The sequence below is a fragment of the Elephas maximus genome, chromosome 1 (genome assembly GCF_024166365.1).
Source record: "Elephas maximus indicus isolate mEleMax1 chromosome 1, mEleMax1 primary haplotype, whole genome shotgun sequence".
Classification (NCBI taxonomy): domain Eukaryota; kingdom Metazoa; phylum Chordata; class Mammalia; order Proboscidea; family Elephantidae; genus Elephas; species Elephas maximus.
Genome location: NC_064819.1, coordinates 200,951,324 through 200,970,489, shown reverse-complemented (window position 1 = coordinate 200,970,489; position 19,166 = coordinate 200,951,324). Strand labels below are relative to the sequence as shown.

The 19,166-nt window shown below is 36.1% G+C and overlaps 1 long non-coding RNA gene across 12 annotated transcripts in view; it reads right to left on the bottom strand.

Moving 5' to 3' along the window:
- The window catches only part of LOC126085713 (uncharacterized), a 325,767-nt gene that overhangs the window by 254,640 nt on the left and 51,961 nt on the right, over nucleotides 1-19,166 (bottom strand). For 10 of the 12 annotated variants that reach the window (XR_007519333.1, XR_007519332.1, XR_007519336.1 and 7 more), the window contains one exon: nucleotides 11,803-11,940. The exons of 1 other annotated variant lie outside the window; for it this stretch is intronic. This is a non-coding gene — a long non-coding RNA (uncharacterized LOC126085713). The remainder of the gene's footprint in view (nucleotides 1-11,802; nucleotides 11,941-19,166) is intronic. One more of the 12 variants, XR_007519334.1, reaches the window with a different exon arrangement.

Genomic DNA, 19,166 nt, shown 5'->3' with positions numbered 1-19,166 from the left:
CCTTTTCTAGGCCTTTTCAAATAGAGAGGACAAATTGCTGAGACAGTAATGTGTACCCTGATAATGACCAGTAAATGAACTGTAAGCTGAAGACACAAAGAACACAGCACACTTTTTTGTAAAATGTTAAATTAAAGTTTGTGATTGCCTTGCTCTTTTGACTGGAGTGAAGGGAAGGGTGTAACATCATTCTCAAAACATACTTGTAGAGTTCTTACTTATTCCAGTGTTTAATCCTGAGTAAAGCAGAGACGTAAGGAGAAATGCTAAAATTTACTTTATCGCACTACCCAATATGATATGATTTTCTTCATAATGGATTTTCTTAAACCAAAGAGAAATTTGCCCCATATATGGAAAAGGATCTATAACTTTCTTCCAGTTTTTTAATATTCTTTTTTATTTGAGTCAATGAATATAATATAAACCAACTGAGGTAACATGCTAACAATTTTCTCATTAATTGTTAATGAATACTATTTAAATACGGCTACAGATTCTACATGTTTATTACTCTGAGACCTGGTCTCCTAACCATTTCTGATTAGGAATGATTCATTTTCAGTAATTAGGATAAAAATCAGTGTTAAGGTCAAGCATTCCATATTTGTTTGTATGGTTTTTAATTTGATATAAATTTGGGGGGAAGTTCTCTCATGATTGCTCTAAATCAATTCCCACTGAAAAGAAGGTTTTAAAAAGATAGTAATTTATATTGATAATCATGACTAACATAGTTACAGTCATCGTTGCGAAGGAGATAGCTTAATTTTCATGACTCAACATTTTGCACCTGTGCTATTCTTCCCCTTAAGCCTTAAAAAAATTAATTTCCAATAATAAATTTTCAGACAACTACTTTTGGAACTAAGGATAATCTTCCAGTACCGTTCAATCAGCTAGGGAGCATATTGTTATCTAATCAGAATTCTGTATTATAGATATTAGGAATATTTTCCATAACACTTATTTGGGTTAGAAAGACAATTAAATTTATTTATTTGGACCTCAGAGGGACCCTAGAAATGAACAAATCCAGCCCTTTCATTTTATATATGAAGTTTATTGAATGTATGAACCATGACAAAAGTTCCAGTTCTAAATACAACATTAACATAGAAGAGCTGCCTAAGGCCAATCACATCTTATCATTAAAATATTTGGGTTAACTAATCTTCATATCTGTTAATTCTCCCATCAGATGGGTGAGGGTAGAAAAACGAGTACTTGCATTAATTCCTTCTGTTATTGTTATTGCTAGCTGCCATCAAGTAGGCTCCAATGTATGGCAAACCACGTACAAGAGAAGGAAACACTGCCCATTCATGTGCCATCTTCATGATCACTGGCACGTTTGAGTCCAGGTGAAAATTTTCTCTTCTGATCCACAGAGTTTTCACTGGCAACTTTTCAGAAGTAGACTACTAGGCCTTTCCTCCTAGTCTGTCTTAGTCTGGAAGCTCCACTAAAACCTGTCTACCATGAGTGACCCTGATGCTATTTGAAATACTGGTAGCAGAGCTTCCAGTATCATACCAACATGAAAGCCACCACAGTACAACAAACTGACAGATGAGTGGTAGAATCATCTCTAGGGTCAACATATTATGATACTTTGCATATAGCCAATCATAGCAAGGCTTCAAACAACAACACCCCTAAGAAAATCAATCACAAAAAGTGAGTTTCCCTCTACAGGGTATGAAAACCCTGAGATTTCATACTTAACAACACTGCTCCCACTACAAGGGAGCATGCTGTCCCTCTGCTCTCCTACAGCTAGAAGGTAACTCTTTGATCCAAGGTTCTGGACCTCACTTTGAAGAGAACCTTCTTACAGAACCCAATCCACATGGATACCTATGCAAGCCACAGAGGCGAGAGAAAGAAAAACATACCTTCAAGATGACTAACGGATCATTGCTGCCTTTACCTGATATCATTGCCTTTAATCCCTATCTGTTACTATTATTTTCTTACATAGAACATTATCTCTACGTAGTCTGAAAACTTCCAAACATGCTTACAAACCAGAATCTGTACAAAAATTGGGGATGGGATTCCCATAAATTCCTTTGACGGGAAATTTTAGAAACATATTCAGATTTGTATTGTACTAGCTGGTTCTCTTTATGCATAATATTTATGCATAGCTAATAGCAAAAAAAAAAAAAGTTGAATTTTAAAAAGCTTGGGTTTTAACTTGACACAAGATGTTCTGAGAGGCCAAAGTATGAAGTTAGCTTTCAGGGGCTTTTGTTTAGGATTTCCTTCTAGAGATATTAGGAAAGGAACAACTAAGTCTCTTTTTTGGATGACTTCAGTATTCACCAGCTTAAAGGCAGAATATTAAACAAGTGAATTTTATGAGGTTCCTTTCAGCTCTATTACTCAATGTTGATATAAGTAAGTATTCATGACCAGGCTTTTAAGATGGTTTCTCTATAGCTTGCCCTGTTTGAGGCCTCGTGGAGGCTTTACTTCTGCTCTATCCAAAATGAATTTTCAAGGAATGGGTATCTTTTCATATCCCTTCAATACCGGAAGTGATTGACGGTTTCCAGGACTCTTGTGGCTAATATAATCTTGCTGTGGTGGGCCAGGAGGAGGCCTGCTGTTTTTAGATGACACAGTGCAAAGGAGAATGCTATGGTATGTTTTAACTGTGAGACAGCAAAGACTCCTTTATGTGGCAGTAGAGACTGTCAGGGCTAATGTGTCCCTCTCCCAGTCCATTGGTACAAAAGGTAGGAGTTTGCATTACCCCCACTCAAAGGGGTAATGAAACAAGGGCAGTTTCATTGCCCTTGCGACCTAGTGGGTTCCTGTCAAGGCTGGGTTAAAACAGGGAGTGTCAAAGAGCTAGTCCACTCATTTGTGTCCTTCTCTGTTATATATGCAATACACTGCTTGGTGAGATAGTAAACCAAAGTGAAAGAATTGAACAAGTTGACATTTTCTAACCCAGACTGACCCTTTGTTCGTCTATCCTAGTTCACTTACCATTTGTTCTTAAATGTGGTTTTACATTATGCCAGTCCAATCAGATATGCTCAATATAGTCTATTTGAAGTTGAAAGGTAAAATAATACCTGTCTCTGCACCCCCTCCCATGTACCTCAATAATAATACCTGAACAGTATTAACAAGACCATAGCTAGCAAGCAATTATGCTTTTACAATCCAGACTCCTATTGTGATTTTTAAGGAACCCTTCTTTTTTCTCCAACCACACGGAAATTAAGCAAATGCAAACTCAGGTATCAGAAACCACTTCCCTCTTTTAACTTAAGAGCCTCCCTAATTTCTAAAGTTGTTCTCTGCGTGGAAAAAAAACATTCCCCCCACCCCTAATATATTAAGTATTAAGCAGTAACAATGTGCCAAATTCTCTAAAGGACATACCATCCTTCTACATTACCTACTGAACTCATAATCTACACTATAGCTGGCTGAAAGGGCTAAAAGCTGTTACCTGAGGTTTTTCTGCACTTGGGGAAAACAGGGATTTAAGAGAGAAAACCCCTTCCATCAATTGTTAGTCAGGGTCAGTAATATCTTCTTAAGAACACTTGTTTAGGTGACATTTTACCATCCCAATGGCAGCACTAAGGGGATATAACACAGAAAACAACAATCCCAAGAATGCCACAAATTCCAGGAGAATCAGGGAGCCTGCCTATTCACCACTTGACAATCACAGTCTGGGAGCCCAGAGGCTGTCCCTGCAGTCATGCCTTGGACCATTAGTCCCCTATGTCTCTGAAATTAACGCATGAAAGGGGCATTACACTCACAATGCACAGGGCAGACCTGAATTAAATTTCTATTGAGACTCAAAGTGGAAAACTCTGAACCCCCTTCTCTCTCACCCACCCATTCCCCTTTTTAAAATGCCAGAACAAAAAGTGCTTTTCTTGGTATTATTTCATGTTATCTCTCTAACCCCTTTGCTCCAAGTCTAAAACACTAGGGATCTCTGGCCTTGAGGGTGCTAGGCTGTTACCTTAGAGACTGCTTCTTTATGAGGCAATGGAATGGCAGAGGGCATGCTTTGCTGCTTACCTTGGCAACTGTGAACTGCTAAATGCTGTTCTCATGAATGCGAGTCTTTCACTGCCATCTGGACATGCCCACAGGTATAAACATTTTTTTCTCAAAGAGGACTAGGGAATACAAGTTGCATCAATAAACCTCTTGAATGGCAAACAAAGTCATCCCATATGGTGGGACAGCTATGTCACATTCGAGTTGATATAAGTCTCTAATGGCACTGCTCCCAAACAAGGTCAAAACAAGTATTCAGTTAATATGTCCTTCAACCCTTATCGGGAAAACAGCATGAATTAGGTTGAGGAATGAGGTATGGAGAGGGAGGTCGAAAGAGCCTATCACTGTAAAATAGAAGACCACTGAGTTCAACTCAAGAATAAATATACCACCTTTAAAGAGTCGAGGAGCGGCTATTCACTTCCCTCTAGCATTTTTTTAGGTGGAAACCCAACAGTAGGGAATCTTTCCCTTGGCTTGGTGAAATAAGACTGGCACTTACCCCATTCAAAGGCATTTTTATGTTCTTCATAGGCAAACATTACAGATGAAATTCTTAAAATATTTATAAGAACATAGGCTCTGTACTTGATGGTGAGGAAAGGGGGTGAAGAATGAATCAAGGGCTCTGTTATGTTTTCCTGTAAACAAAGTTCCTAGGAACCTTGGAATCCAGTCATATCCAGCTATAAGCTTAATTCTTCAATGTGTCTACTTTTTTGTTTGGATGCTGTTGCACTTTTATTCCTTTTTAATAATTCACTAGTTCTTCAGGTATGATGTCTTTTACATATCGATGTCATGTTCATTCATAAGCACACAAACAGAAGTAAAATATAATGAAATCTATAAGAGCCAGAACTCAGTGGGACTGCCTTGTTTTTCCAGGTCTCAATACTTTTCCAACTTTGACAGGGTACAGTCTTACCACTTTTCTATCACTCTCTATTAGTAGAAAATACTTGAGTTTTCCTTTTCTGACAGCCTTACACAGGTTCTGGCTTTAGTGGGTTTTAATATACATAATTCTAGCCGCACTTAAACTTACATAGCCAAAATAAGATGTCTCACATGAACCAAGACTTCCCAAAGAAAGAGAGGAGGGGAGAGAAATCTCAGGCAAAAAAGTCGTTGATATCCCTAATATGAGAAGAGAGAAACAAGGAGAAGGATCAAAGAGCTGTGTGCAGGGAACAAAACGGTGTCAAAGTTTCCCTAATTTTGCCACTTATGAAAAAGACAAGTCTTCTAAAAATCTTTATTAACTGACGAAAGGACTAGAGAGATAGCCAGGGAAATTTTTATAAAAATTATATCATTCCTAATACCCCTGCTACAACCACTGATTAATCTGGTCTGGTCTCAAACATGACTCGGGATGGAATTTGGAAATTTGTAATAATATATTCGCCTTCCATTACAAGAAGTTTTTTTTTTTTTTTTTTTCTTTCCTTCCTTGGTGATAAAATTTTCCAGTTCAGTAAAAAGCTCTGTTTACCAAATATAAAATGTTCATTTTCAAGATGTTAAACTGACCTGGGCATTTTCTCCGTACCTCCCCCCCGCCCCCCTTTTGCCTGTAAAAGTTCAGGATGTCTCAAACAGTGACTGTTACATTCTGTCTAGCAAGCCTGGACTGTGGACAGTGATCTAACCTCTTGGAAAAGACATGGAGTTCACCCAAAAACTGAGAGAGACACTCTCTCTCCCCAGTCGCCAGCTCATAGGTTTCAAAGCTCTGGGACAAACCTCATGAACAGCTTGGGGCTTTAGCATGTAAGCTGGCAGTGCCAATTCAAACACAGAAAGCACTTTAGTAGGTATAAACAGCAGCCACACACCAAGCTGGGCCCCAGAAGCCAGGCAGGCGGTTGGGGGTGGGAGTGGGAGCTGGGGTTGGGGGGGGCGGGAGAAACCAGTCAGTCCGGCCCTTTGCCTGCGTCACTCTCCATCAGGCCTCTCCTGTGTCTGGAGACACAGGGAACAGAAGAAATTCCCCAGACTGACTGCACATTGAGAAAATCAGAGGTCTCAGATTAAGCGAATATAGAAACGACTTTCTCCCTGAAATTTGAATGGTCTTGCTGATTGTCATGAATTGAATTGTGTCCCCCCAAAATATCTGCAACTTGGCTAGGTCATGATTCCCGTGTATGATTGTATGACTGTCTACCATTTTATCTTCTGATGTGATTTCTCTATATGTTGTAAATCCTATCACTATGATGTAATAAAATGGATTAGTGGTAATTATACTGATGAGGTCTGCAAGATTAGTGTCTTAAGCCAATCTCTTTTGAGATATAAAAGAGAGAGATGAGCAAAGAGACATGGGAACCTCATACCACCAACAAAGCAGCACTGGGAGCAGACCGTGTCCTTTGGACCTGAGGTTCCTGCACTGAGATGCTCCCAGACCAAGGGAAGACTGATGACAAGTACCTTCCTCCAGAGCCAACAGAGAGAGAAAGTCTTCCCCTGGAGGTGACACCCTGAATTCAGAATTCTAGCCTACCTGGATAAACTTCTCTTTTTTAAAGCCATCCACTGGTGGTATTTCTGTTATGACAGCACCAGATGACTAAGACACTGATATACACCCACAAACACAAATATTTACAAACAACTTGACAGCAGTAAGTAACCTATCATCACTTTGATTAGCTTGAAGGCAGCAAAACTGGCCTTTGATAGAATATGTAAAAACTAAAGCCGCCCCTTTGTCCTTTGGAAGTTTTGCTTTTTCTTAACATATTCTCAGCACCCACCCTTCTCTAAGCTTTTTATACAGGACTTGGCTTTCAATATATTGACATCACCTGCTGGTATCAAGCTTTCAACACTGTTACAGCCACTACTCTCAGTGGTTTCCAGGTTAATATGTATGACTATGCATTTAGAGAACAAAAAAGAATGCCCCCACCACTGAAAGAGAAGGCCATTAGACATAAAGATACTGAATTACCCCAGGAACATTTCCTCTCCCCACGGAATTTTTAAAACTAGAAGAGTGGCCATTACAGGTGTTACTTATTTACATAAAACACAACTTTCTAACAAGGTGTAAATATATTCCACTCCCCTAAAAGTTTGTTCCACCCCCCCCAACCCCCGTGTGTCAGTTTGTCATACTGTGGTAGCCTGCATATTGCTGTGATACTGGAAGTTATGTCACTGATATTCAAATACGAGGAGCGCCACCCATGGTGGACAAGTTTCAGTGGAGCTTCCAGACTAAGACAGACTAGGAAGAAAAGCTTAGAGATCTTTTTGAAAATTAGTCAATGAAAACCCTCTGGATCACAGCAGAATACTGTCCAGTATACTGCTGGAAAATGAGCCCCTTAGGTTTGAAGGCACTCAAAATACAGTGACAGCAACGATGGATTTGAACATACCAACAATTGTGAAGATGCCAAAGCACTGGGCAACATTTCGTTCTGTTATGCATGAGGTTGCCATGAATCACAGCCAACTCAATGGCAACTAACAACAACAACAAAGAGTTTGTTGGCTAATATATCTTCTTATAAAGAGAACTGTTCATTTTTTATACTTTTTAGCCTATATTGTATTTAACTGCTCATTTAAAGTTCATTTTAGTAATTGTTGAGTTGTTTTCCACTCACTCACTCAACTAGCATGTATTGAGTGCCTACGAAATGCACTACAGCACTATTACAGAAATAAGCAGTTTATATCCTTATCATCAAGAAGGATAGAATCTATTTGGGAAAACAGACCTCAAAATAATTTATAAAGTTTGCCAGCCAAAATCCCTAAACCACTCAATAATGTTTTCAGTTAACTGCCATTAATATATGTATGGAAGTACACCATGTGTCTGAATCCTCCAATGAGTGTTTTGGAGGTGCAAGTCATAGAAAACATGGTTCCTGCTACAAAGGAACTCACAGTCTTCCTGGGTGGATTAAAACATGTTTCACTTGTTTCAAGACTTCACATTTTGAAACTGAGGCATATATGCATGAAATGAGCATCTCTCTAAAAACCACAGACTCACAATATCATAGAATGTTATGACTAACAACAACTAATAGGGTTTGTGCATACAGATTTGACAGTCAAATTACAAATGACCAGATGGGACCTACCCAAACTTGAAAAACTATTTAGGGCCATTCAAAATCATTCTGATTATTAGCTCTGACTAGAGTTAAGTAGAAGAAACAAACTCTTGTCCAAGTGGGGACTGGCCTCCACTTTTCTACATCGTCAAACTCCAAACATCTGTAAAGTACTTCATATTGGGTTCACTGGTTTCTATTTTAGTTCTATTTATTAATTTAGCAGTAACTGGATCCTTACATCACTTCAAAATAAAGTGGCCCTCGTGTTGGTTTTGAACACTCCTAAGTGACTTCTCAAATCTGGATGAAGCTTATTTGTCCAGTTAAAAAATAAACAAAGGCTTGGTGTAATGAGGTTTTTTTTTTTTTTTTTTTTTTTTACTTATGGATATATGGAGTCAACTAACTTTATAAAACACTGGAAGTAAGATTTTTTTTTTTCTTTTTGATTTATTTGTAAGTTAAGGAAAATTCAAGCTTATTGGAATCCCTGATTAATATGTCATTGATTTAGCTATAGGGTGGATTCAGCCTTAAAGATTTTGTTAACCAAAAGGCCGGCAGTTTGAATCCAGCAGCTGAGCTCTTAACCACTGTGCCACCAAGGCCCCAATATGAACTAAACATTATGTTAATATATCCTCTGCTCTCCACTAAGAATGAGAGGATCAGAGGATTACGATAGTTTTCTACTGCTTTGACTTGGCTTTCTCTGTCACTCAAGTCCTCTGGAATCTGAGTGGGAATCTTGATTTATTGAGTCCATACCATATCAGGCATTTTGTGAGCCTGTTCACACATATCAAGTCCTTTATTGCTCATAAGAGCCCTATCCTTGCATGTATTACCTTTCCATATCAGATACAGAAACAGATTCATAGAGGTAAAGTGCCATTCTCAGTGTCATACTGCTAATAAATTATGAAGCCAAGTTTACAACCTGGTTAGTCCAAGATCAAAAGTCTTTCCAATACATTGTGCCCAGTTCTCTACTACAGACCTCAATGTACTCACATATACCATGTCTGTATGTACTACAGAAACCCTGGTGGTATAGTGGTTAAGAGCTACAGCTGCCAAACAAAGGTCAGCAGTTCAAATCCACCAGGTGCTTCTTAGAAACCATAAGGGGCAGTTCTACTCTGTCCTATAGGGTCTCTATAAGTCAGAATTGACTTGACAGCCATGGATTTGTATTTTTTTTTTTTTTTTTTTGATGAGAAGGATGGAACATTTTGGAGGGGAATCTAGCCTTCGTCTGCTCAACAGAAAATATGATCAGACAATTCACAGACATGATAATACAAATGTGGAAAAGGAAGTAAATTATATAGTAGCCTTAACACATGCACAAAAATAAATTTCAGTTGAGTCAAAGAGGTATATGTAAAATTTTAAAAGTATAAAATTATTAGGAGAAAAATATATTTAACCTTAGGTTATGGGAGCTTTCTGACACAAGATATGTATTAAAAAGCAATAAACCAAAAGATTAGTCAATTAGACTACATCAATAATAAACCTTCTCTGTTGCAAAAGATAGCATACATAATGTTAAAAGATAACTTACAGCCTAGAAAAAAATTTTCATTATATATATTACAGACAAAATATTAATATTCAACGTGCATAATGAACACATCAACTGGACTAAATCATTAAGAAAAAAATCAAACAACAAAAACAGAAAAATGGACAAAGGTTGTAAACTAGGTATTCAAAGACATTGAAATAATGTAGCCAACTGAATAAGTAAAGCTATTTTGTTTTTTTATTCAACCATAATACTAACCACTGAAATAAAAACAAAAAAACTATGAAATTATATTTTTCTTTTGTTTCAAATAGGCGGAAATTTTAAAAGAATTATAATCCCCTCAAATTTGTAAGGAAGCTGACGTATGTCTATTATTGCCTCTTGGTAGGAATAAAAACTGGTACTGACTTTCTGGCAGATAAAATTTAAAATTCAAATATGCATATCCTCAAATCCAGCAATTCTGTGTTTTGGTAACTTCTTAGAGAAATGTGAAAAAAAAAAATATGCTTCAATAGTTTATGGTAATGTTGCTGTAATACTGAAAAAATAGTAATAACCTAAAGGTCCTTCAATAGGAAAATCATCAGATAAATAACATATACCTATACAATGAAAGGAGCTTTGGTGGTGTAGTGGTTAAGAGTTTGGCTGCTAACCAAAAGGTTGGCAGTTTGAATCCTCCAGCTACTCTTAGGAAACCCTATGGGGCAGTTCCACTCTGTCCTATAGGGTTGCTATGAGTCAGAATCAACTTGACGGCAACAGGTTTGATTTTTTTTTTTGGGGGGGGGTATATGATGAAATTCTCTGTAGCAAATAAAAAGAATGAAGGGTACCTATTTGTATGAACATGGATAGATCTCAAAATAAAAAAAATTAAAGAAAAATACTGCTGCATATCATTCAAGTTTTTTAAAAAAGCAATTTAAAAATAAGAGCAGATCAGCTGAGTAATAAAAGTTGCAAGATACACATCAAGCCGGGGAAAGGAATGGAACCTTTGAAAAGGGGACCAATATCATTATTATTTGGCTGTTTTACAAAAGAATATGTTACATCTATAAATTTCAAAAAGGTTTAACATTAATTTTCCCCAAATTAACTAAAATTACAGTGCAATACTAAACGAAATTCCACTTGTTTTCTTTTCAGGACTTGAAAAAATGATCACAAAATTCATCTGCAAAAAATAATGTTAAAATGTTGCCAACACATTTTTGTAAAAGAGTATTGAGGAAAAACTTGTTTACCAGACCTCAAAAACAAAGTTAAAATAATTAAGACACTGTGGTATTGGTTCAAAAGGAGGAGGAGGTCTGTAGATCAAAGAAATAGAATAGGAAGTCAGGAAACAGATCCAGGCATATTAGTCACGACCATTTTTGTTACAAGTAGCCCTCTAGCTCTAACTTGCTTAAGCAAAAGGAGACATGCATCAAACCAATAAAAAATGGAAAACCCATCCATAGGAAGAGAAGGGATACATCTGGGATTACTGAGTGACTGGAATCCAGAATTCTGACGCAGCCAGGTCTTTCTCTCCATATCTTCTCATTGCATTTCTCTGCATATTGATTTTATTTTTCTTTATTACAAACTGCATTTTTTCCACATAGTGGAAAGCACAGATGTCAAGCAGCATCTGAATTTCATACTAAGACCTTCAGATTCTTTCTGGTTCCAAGTCCAAAAATCTCAGGGAAGGGACCCACTGACACAATTCTAATCAGACACACTTGAACCAATTAAATATAGCTCAGGTGGTAGAGTCACGTTGAACCAACATGATGTTTCCCACATAACTGATGAAGATGATGTACTTTTTTTTTTTCCAGCTATCAAATTAGCAATGAATAAAAAGGCTGTTTATATCCAAATTTTGATAAAAATATAAGGAAACAGATGTTCCACTTCTGACCATAATGGAGTAATTTGTATCAGCCCAATCTTTGCACCAAAAACATCTAGAAAAGACTGACAAAATGTATTTGAAAACAGCTTGAAGGCATCACAAAGTAGCCAAATCAGTCACTAATTGAAAAGTCAAAATTCTGGAGAAAAGAGAAACACATTAAGAGAAGGTAGAACTATTCAACTACTTTCTCCCCTTGGAGTATTTACCAGTTCACCATAGCACAGGAATCTGAAGGCCAGGCAGAAAGTTGTAATCTGGAGCTTTTGGTATTCTTATGGAGCTGATGAAACAAAAAAGGGAGCTCAGAGCTACCAAGGAAAACAGAACAGGAGAATACAAGATTCCTGAAAAAAAAGGGAAGAAGGTGAGAAGATGATAAATGGAATTAAAATATTGTAATATCTTTACATTTTCTAGAGAGTGGTAAAAGTAGCTCCAATAACTTAAGGATGAATGTTAATAAGTTCCAGGATAATTTCTAAAAGGAAATATAGATATGAAGCTGAAAAGGCAATTATAAAATATTTCATTTAAAAAGGTGATAAAGGGAAAATAAGAACTGATCAATAAAAGAAAACATGGTGTTGTAATTGATTTGAACCAAACATATTGTTAATTTTATTAAATATAAATAGACTAAATGTTTTAATTCATGAAAAGGAATTTCAAACTGAATTTTAAAGGCCTGCCATATAATGCTTAAGATACATGCCTTAAATAAAGGACACAAAAGAGATAAAAGTTAAAGAATTCAAAAGTTAAACGATGGAAGTTGGTATATTTGTATTAATTTTAGAGAGACAAAAACTTTAAAACCAGAATTATTTTAAATGGAGACTAAAATTTCATCATGATAATTCAACAGCAAGATAAAACAATTATACGTATACAATTATCTGTTATATATATAATTGATAAAATAATTTTATATATATATATAAAACTATATATTATATATATGTAATTGTTGTTGTTAGATGCCGTCAAGTCAGTTCCGACTCATAGTGACCCTACGTACCACAGAACGAAATACTGCCCAGTCCTGCACCATCCTTACAATCATCATTATGCTTCAGCCCATTGTTGCAGCCACTGTGTCAATCCACCTCATTGAGGGTCTCCCTCTTTTCCACTGATCTTGTACTTTGCCAAGCATGATGTCCTTCTCCAGGGACAGATCCCTCCTGACAACATGTTCAAAGTATGTAAGATGCGGTCTCACCATCCTTGCTTCTAAGAAGCGTTCTGGTTGTACTTCTTCTAAGACAGATTTGTTCATTCTTTTGGCAGTCCATGGTATATTGAATATTCTTTGCCAGCACCACAATTCAAAGGCGTCAATTCTCCTTCAGTCTTCCTTATTCATTGTCCAGCTTTCACATGCATATGATGCAATTGAAAATAACATGGCTTGGGTCAGGAGCACCTTAGTCTTCAAGGTGACATCTTTGCTTTTCAACACTTTAAAGAGCTTTTTTTGTAGCAGATTTGCCCAATGCAATATGTCTTCTGATTTCTTGACTGCTGCTTCCATGGGTGTTGATTGTGGATACAAGTAAAATGAAATCCTTGACAACACATATGTAATTATATATACATATATAATGTTTTAATCTTGTTATATGTATACAAATACGTATAATAACATAGGTTCAAAATATATAAAGTAAAAATCCTACTAGAAATAAAAGGAGAAACAGATGAATTCACAATAAAAAATGCAGATTTTAAATACTTCTTTCAGTAATTGATGGAAAATCTGAAAACAGACAATCAGTAGAGATACATATTTTAATCAAAGAATGAACAATTTGGCCTAATGGCAGCAGGAACACTCTACCCAACAACTGCAAAATACATATTCTTTTCAAGTGAAAATGAAACATTCTCCAAGCTTTACCACATAAATACTCAATTTTAGAACAAGTCTGAATAAGTTTCAAAGGAATGATATCACATCATATTTTCTGACTACCTAGTAAAATTAACCTAGAAGTTAACAGAAGGATAATTTAAAAATCAGTAAATATTGTAAAATTAAGTAATACATTTTAAAATAACCCACGAGGCAAAATACATAAATAAATAATGATAATAATGGAAACCAGAAATTCTTTGGAAATTAATAATAATATACAAAAATAAAACACATAGGATGGGGCTAAAGCTGTCCTTAGAGGAAAATTTGTAGCCTAAAGTACCTATATAAGAAAAAGAAAAACCCACTAAAACCAAACTCACTGCTGTCGAGTCGATTCCGACTCATATCGACCCTATAGGACAGAGTAGAACCGCCCCATAGAGTTTCCAAGGAGCACCTGTCAGATTTAAACTGCCAGCCTCTTGGTTAGCAGCTGTAGCACTTAACCACTACACCACCAGGGTTTCCCAAGAAAAAGGCCTTAAAGTCAATGATCTATGTATCTATCTCAAAAAGATAGGAAAAATAGCCAGATTACAATGGAAAAAGGTAGAAAAACAGAAGTAACAAATACCAGCCCCCCAAAAAAGGTCAGAGTAATAGAAAATAAATATAGAGTCAAAAGCTGATTCTTTGAAAAGACCAATTAGATTGATAAGTCTCTACTAACATTAATAAAGAAAAAAACAGGGAAATCAAATAGCCAATATCAGAAATGAAAAAGGGGATATGACTACATTCTACACACATTGTAAAGGAAAGAGCATATTATGAACTACTTCATGCTAATATATTTGAGAAATTGGAACAAATGGATAAATTCCTAGAAAAATAAAGCATAATGAAACTGGCATAAGGAGAAATAGGAAATCTGAATAGTTCTATATCTATTACTAAAATAGTATCTGTAGTTAAATATCCATAAATATCCATTCACAAAGAAAACCCCATGCTCAAATAGCATTGCTAATGAATTTTTCCAAATGTTTAAGAAAGAAGTAATACCAATCTTATACAAAATCTTTTAGAGAAATGAAAACATACAAAACTTTCCCAACTCATTCTATGATGTCAGCCTAACCACAATGCCAAAACCTAACAAGTACAAGAATGAAAAATTACAAGTCAATATCTCACATGATTATAGATACAAAAATCCTAAACATGTTATTAAAAAAACAAAACCAAACGATATATGACATCTATATAGTGTTCATTCCAGCAATGTAAGATTGGCTTGACATTTGAAAATCAATCAATGTAACTGACCACACTGAGGATACAGGAAAAAAAAAATTGCAGATATCAGAAAATGCAGAAATAGCATTTGACAAATTCGACATCCATATATGATTTAAAAAAAAAAAATCTTAGCAGACTAGGAATTTAAGAAAACTTCCTTACTCTGACAGAGTATTTATAATAAGCTTTTGACAAGCACCATACTTATAGTGAAATGTTGAGAGTTTTTTTCTGAGATCTAGAATGAACCAGGATTCCTACTATCATCACTTCTACTCAAGACTATACCAGAGGTCCTGACTAGTGCAATAAGGCAAGAGGAAAAAATAAAAGATATAAGAATCATGAAGCAAGAAATAAAACTCTCATATTGAGGACTATATATTTAACATGGAAAATACAAAAGAATGTCCAAGTCAATCATTAGAATTATTAGCCAAATATAGAAAATGTGCTAGATACAACATGAAAAGAACAATTTTATTGTTGTATACTAGCATTATACAGTTATTAGATGAATTATTAAATATATATAAAATATTAAAATATAAATGGCATTAATATCTAAGAATAAATCTAATCAAATATATTCAAGACCACTACTACAGAGAGAAACTAAAGAAGACATTAATAAATGAAGCATTATACAATCTCAGTCAAAATACAAGAAGGGTTTTGTAAAATGGGACTAGTATAACGTCATCAGAACCTAACTTCAGGGCGGATAGTGCAAATCAAGGTCAGCCCAAGGCTGATCCCTGTGAGGTAGAGATCAGGCATGCTTCTACTCTCCAAACATTTTACCAATTCTGACACCAGCTGTTCTTCCCACAGAACTCTCTACTTCTCTTCTGGGCTCAATAATCCACTGCAATGTCCACACAGAACTCACAGACCATACTGACAGTTAAGTGGTTTAGTAAGGAACAGAGAACAACCCGGGATCAGGATCAATGGGCTACAACTCAGGATCAGTATTAGGAAGCATGTAGACAAAGTCTCCTTTCTTCAGTGCAGGACAGCTCTCTTAGCTCCTCTCAGCTGTGCAGGACTCATCTTGGGCCCTCTAAGAACAGACTCCTCTCAGCCCTCTCAAAACAGGTTTCTCTTAGCCCTGTCATCCGTCACCACCAGCTCTGCCACTGGGCCCCTTCCAGGCCTCTCGCTATCTTTAGTGTTACAGCTTTTGACCTGTGACTAGCCGGCAGTGGGTGGTGGGTTTTATAGCTCTTTTAGGAGGTTCCTTGCCTCTTCTGGAAACCCTGGTGGCATAGTGGTTAAGTGCTATGGCTCCTAACCAAAGGGTCGGCAGCTCGAATCCTCCAGGCGCTCCTTGGAAACTCTATGGGGCAGTTCTACTCTGTCCTGTAGGGTTGCTGGGTCACTATGAGTCAGAATCGACTTGACGGCACTGGGTTTTTTTTTTGTTTTTTGCCTCTTCTGTCTCTGTTTCTTCTTTCTTTTCTTTCTTCTTTGTGTGTCTTCCTGCTGCTTCTCTTCCTGCTTCTTTCTGTCTAACAAGCCTCTGTGGGGTTAGCCGCTTATACACACAACTCCTTGTTAAGTTCAAGGCATTACCTCTCCCAGTGGGGAGCCACAAACTGACCAATCCCCTCTTGGTAGGCCACAGGCTCCGCATTTGTATAGTAGGCTACAACTCACCTCATTTGCATAGTCTATTAACCAATCCCTGCAAGGTATATACCAATCACAGAGCAGACTGAAGTTGAGAGTCAGGCAAATAGTATCAAAACTAAATTGTTTCTAGCTTACCCAGGATGTATCAATCAATCTAGCAAAAGTAACAGACCCTAGGGCTAGAAAACTAGGGCAAAGCTAACTCCTCAGGGCTTAGGAGAAAAAAGAACAAAGGCAAAAGGCCACATAAAAGAACTCATTTCACCACTGTTTTGTTATGGAAATTGTTAAAGTCATAATAGATTGTATGGAAATGCAAGCAACCAAGGATATCAAAGACAATCTTGTAGAAGAAAAAAAGCAGAGGACTTGAACTACCAGATATAAAGACTTGTTTTAAAAATAAATACAAATACAAAATGATAAATAATAGAGGAGTGGGTTTAGACTGGTAGAGCGGGGTAGGGTAGAGTAGAATAGACAATTAGAAAATCAGACATAATACTGTCACCTGATTTACAACAAGGTTGCTCGTAGCACCTTCCAATAAAGCGTGCAGAGTCAACTGGAAATCTATATGGAGGAAATATTAGAATTGACTGCTTCCTCATACCATATAAAATCAATTTGAAATGAATTATAATGGTGAAATGTGAAGCAATAAAGCTTCTAGGAGAATACATGAGAAAACATAGGAGAATAAAGACTTTCTACACAAAAGGCCCTAATTACAAAGGAAAAAAAATTAAAAATGCAGACTTCAAGAAAATTAAGAACTTGTTGATTTAAAGGCACAATTAAGAGAATAAATATTTCACACACATATATAGAGAGAGATTATATATCCCAAGGAACTCATACCCAGAAAAATACTCCTACAAATAACTAAGAAAAAGATATCCCATTTTTTTCAATGGAAAAAGGCTTTAAAAGGCCCTTCACAAAAGAAGACATCCAAACAATCATATGAACATGTGTCAAATATCATTAGCTATAAGGAAGATACAATTAAAACCACAAAGATATACCACTACACACCCAGCGTAAAACTCCCCATAAGGTTTCCAAGGAGCAGCTGGTGGATTCGAACTGTTAAACTTTTGATTAGCAGCCACATTCTTAACAGTTGTGCCACCAGGACTCTGACACATCCATTAGAAAGACCAAGTTTTAAAAATAAAAACATCAAGTATTGGCAAGGATGTACAACTGGTACTAACTTACACTGCTGGCATGCATACAAATTGGCACAACCACTTCGGAAAACTGGCAGTTTTTTAAAACTAAAATGCACAACTACCCTATGAATGAGTATGTCTACTTTGAGATATAAATATCCAACAAAAATATGCACATATATGCACTAAAAGGCATGTATAAGAATCATAGCAGTATATCTGTAGCAAACACATAAAAATGTCCAGCAACAGTAAAAGGATAATTTGCAATATAGTTCTACAATAGAATACCATAACAGATGAATGAACTACTGATATCTGCAACAACTTGGATGGTCATATATCAGCTAATACAAACATAATGTCGACTGAATGAAGTCAGATGTAAAAGAGGCTGAAACTAATCCATCAAAAGTGATTAGCTTTTGGGGGCAGCAGGAGGTGACAAATAACGACTGGGAGGGGACCCAGGGGAGGCTTCTAGGGTGATGGAAATGTACTCTGTCTTTGATCTGGGTATTGATTACATGTATGAATTTACTTTGTCAAGTCAATACTTACAATGTGCATAAGCTTTTTTTCTATGTATGTTATACTTCTATTGGAAAATTTAAGTAGAGTGGGGAAAACAAGTATTCTTTATCCACTGCATCACCAGGGCTCCCATTCAAATTCAATGATGTAGGGGGTATAAATTGGTAGAACCTCTTTGAACAGCAATATGGTAATATGTATCAACTGCAAATTTCATTTCTAGGAGTTTGTCATATGATATGGACATATTCACTAGTAATAAAGAAAATAAAAAATAACTTTTGAAAGCACTTACGTGTCACATGCTCTTTTAGACACCTTACATGTATTAGTTTATTTATTAATTCCAATAAGCCTATGAGATAGGTAATATTATCATTATTGTATAGGGATGTGAATACCAGTGTCGCTTGTAATAGCAACAATTAGAAATCTAAACAATCCTTGATGGTGAAATAAATAAATATTAGCTCATCCATATTAAAAAATGAGTAAGATAAATATATATGGAAAAAGTTCATAATTCATTAACAAAATAAAAAGCTCAGAGTATCATTTTAGAGCATATTTTGTTTTAAAGACTAAAGATAAAAACATATACTCATGAACTCATAGAAATAAACCCAGAAGTGTACAAACTAAGCTTCTAACTTTGGTTATCTCTGGGAGGTAGGATTGTGGGGAAGATGAACTTTCTAGCTTATACATTTCTCTATTGATAGAATGTTTTACAGTAAGCATTATTATATTCATGATTAGGAATGCAAGTGTAAAGGCATACCCCATCAAAATTAATAATTACAATACATCTTAATTTGCACATTCTTGAGCACAATCAAAACTCAAGGCAATATGAAATATGAAAAAATAACTCATTATAGCTAATGAAGAAATAAATATATCTCAACACTTGTATCTAAATCCTTGTACTTTTTTCCAGCTAAATTTTAAGAGTAATCTTTCTTTGTAACACCAGCCAACGCCAAAAAAAAATGTGTATTGTAATGAAGATTTGTATATTCTTTTTATGAGAAAACTATGTCTACATTTCTTGCCT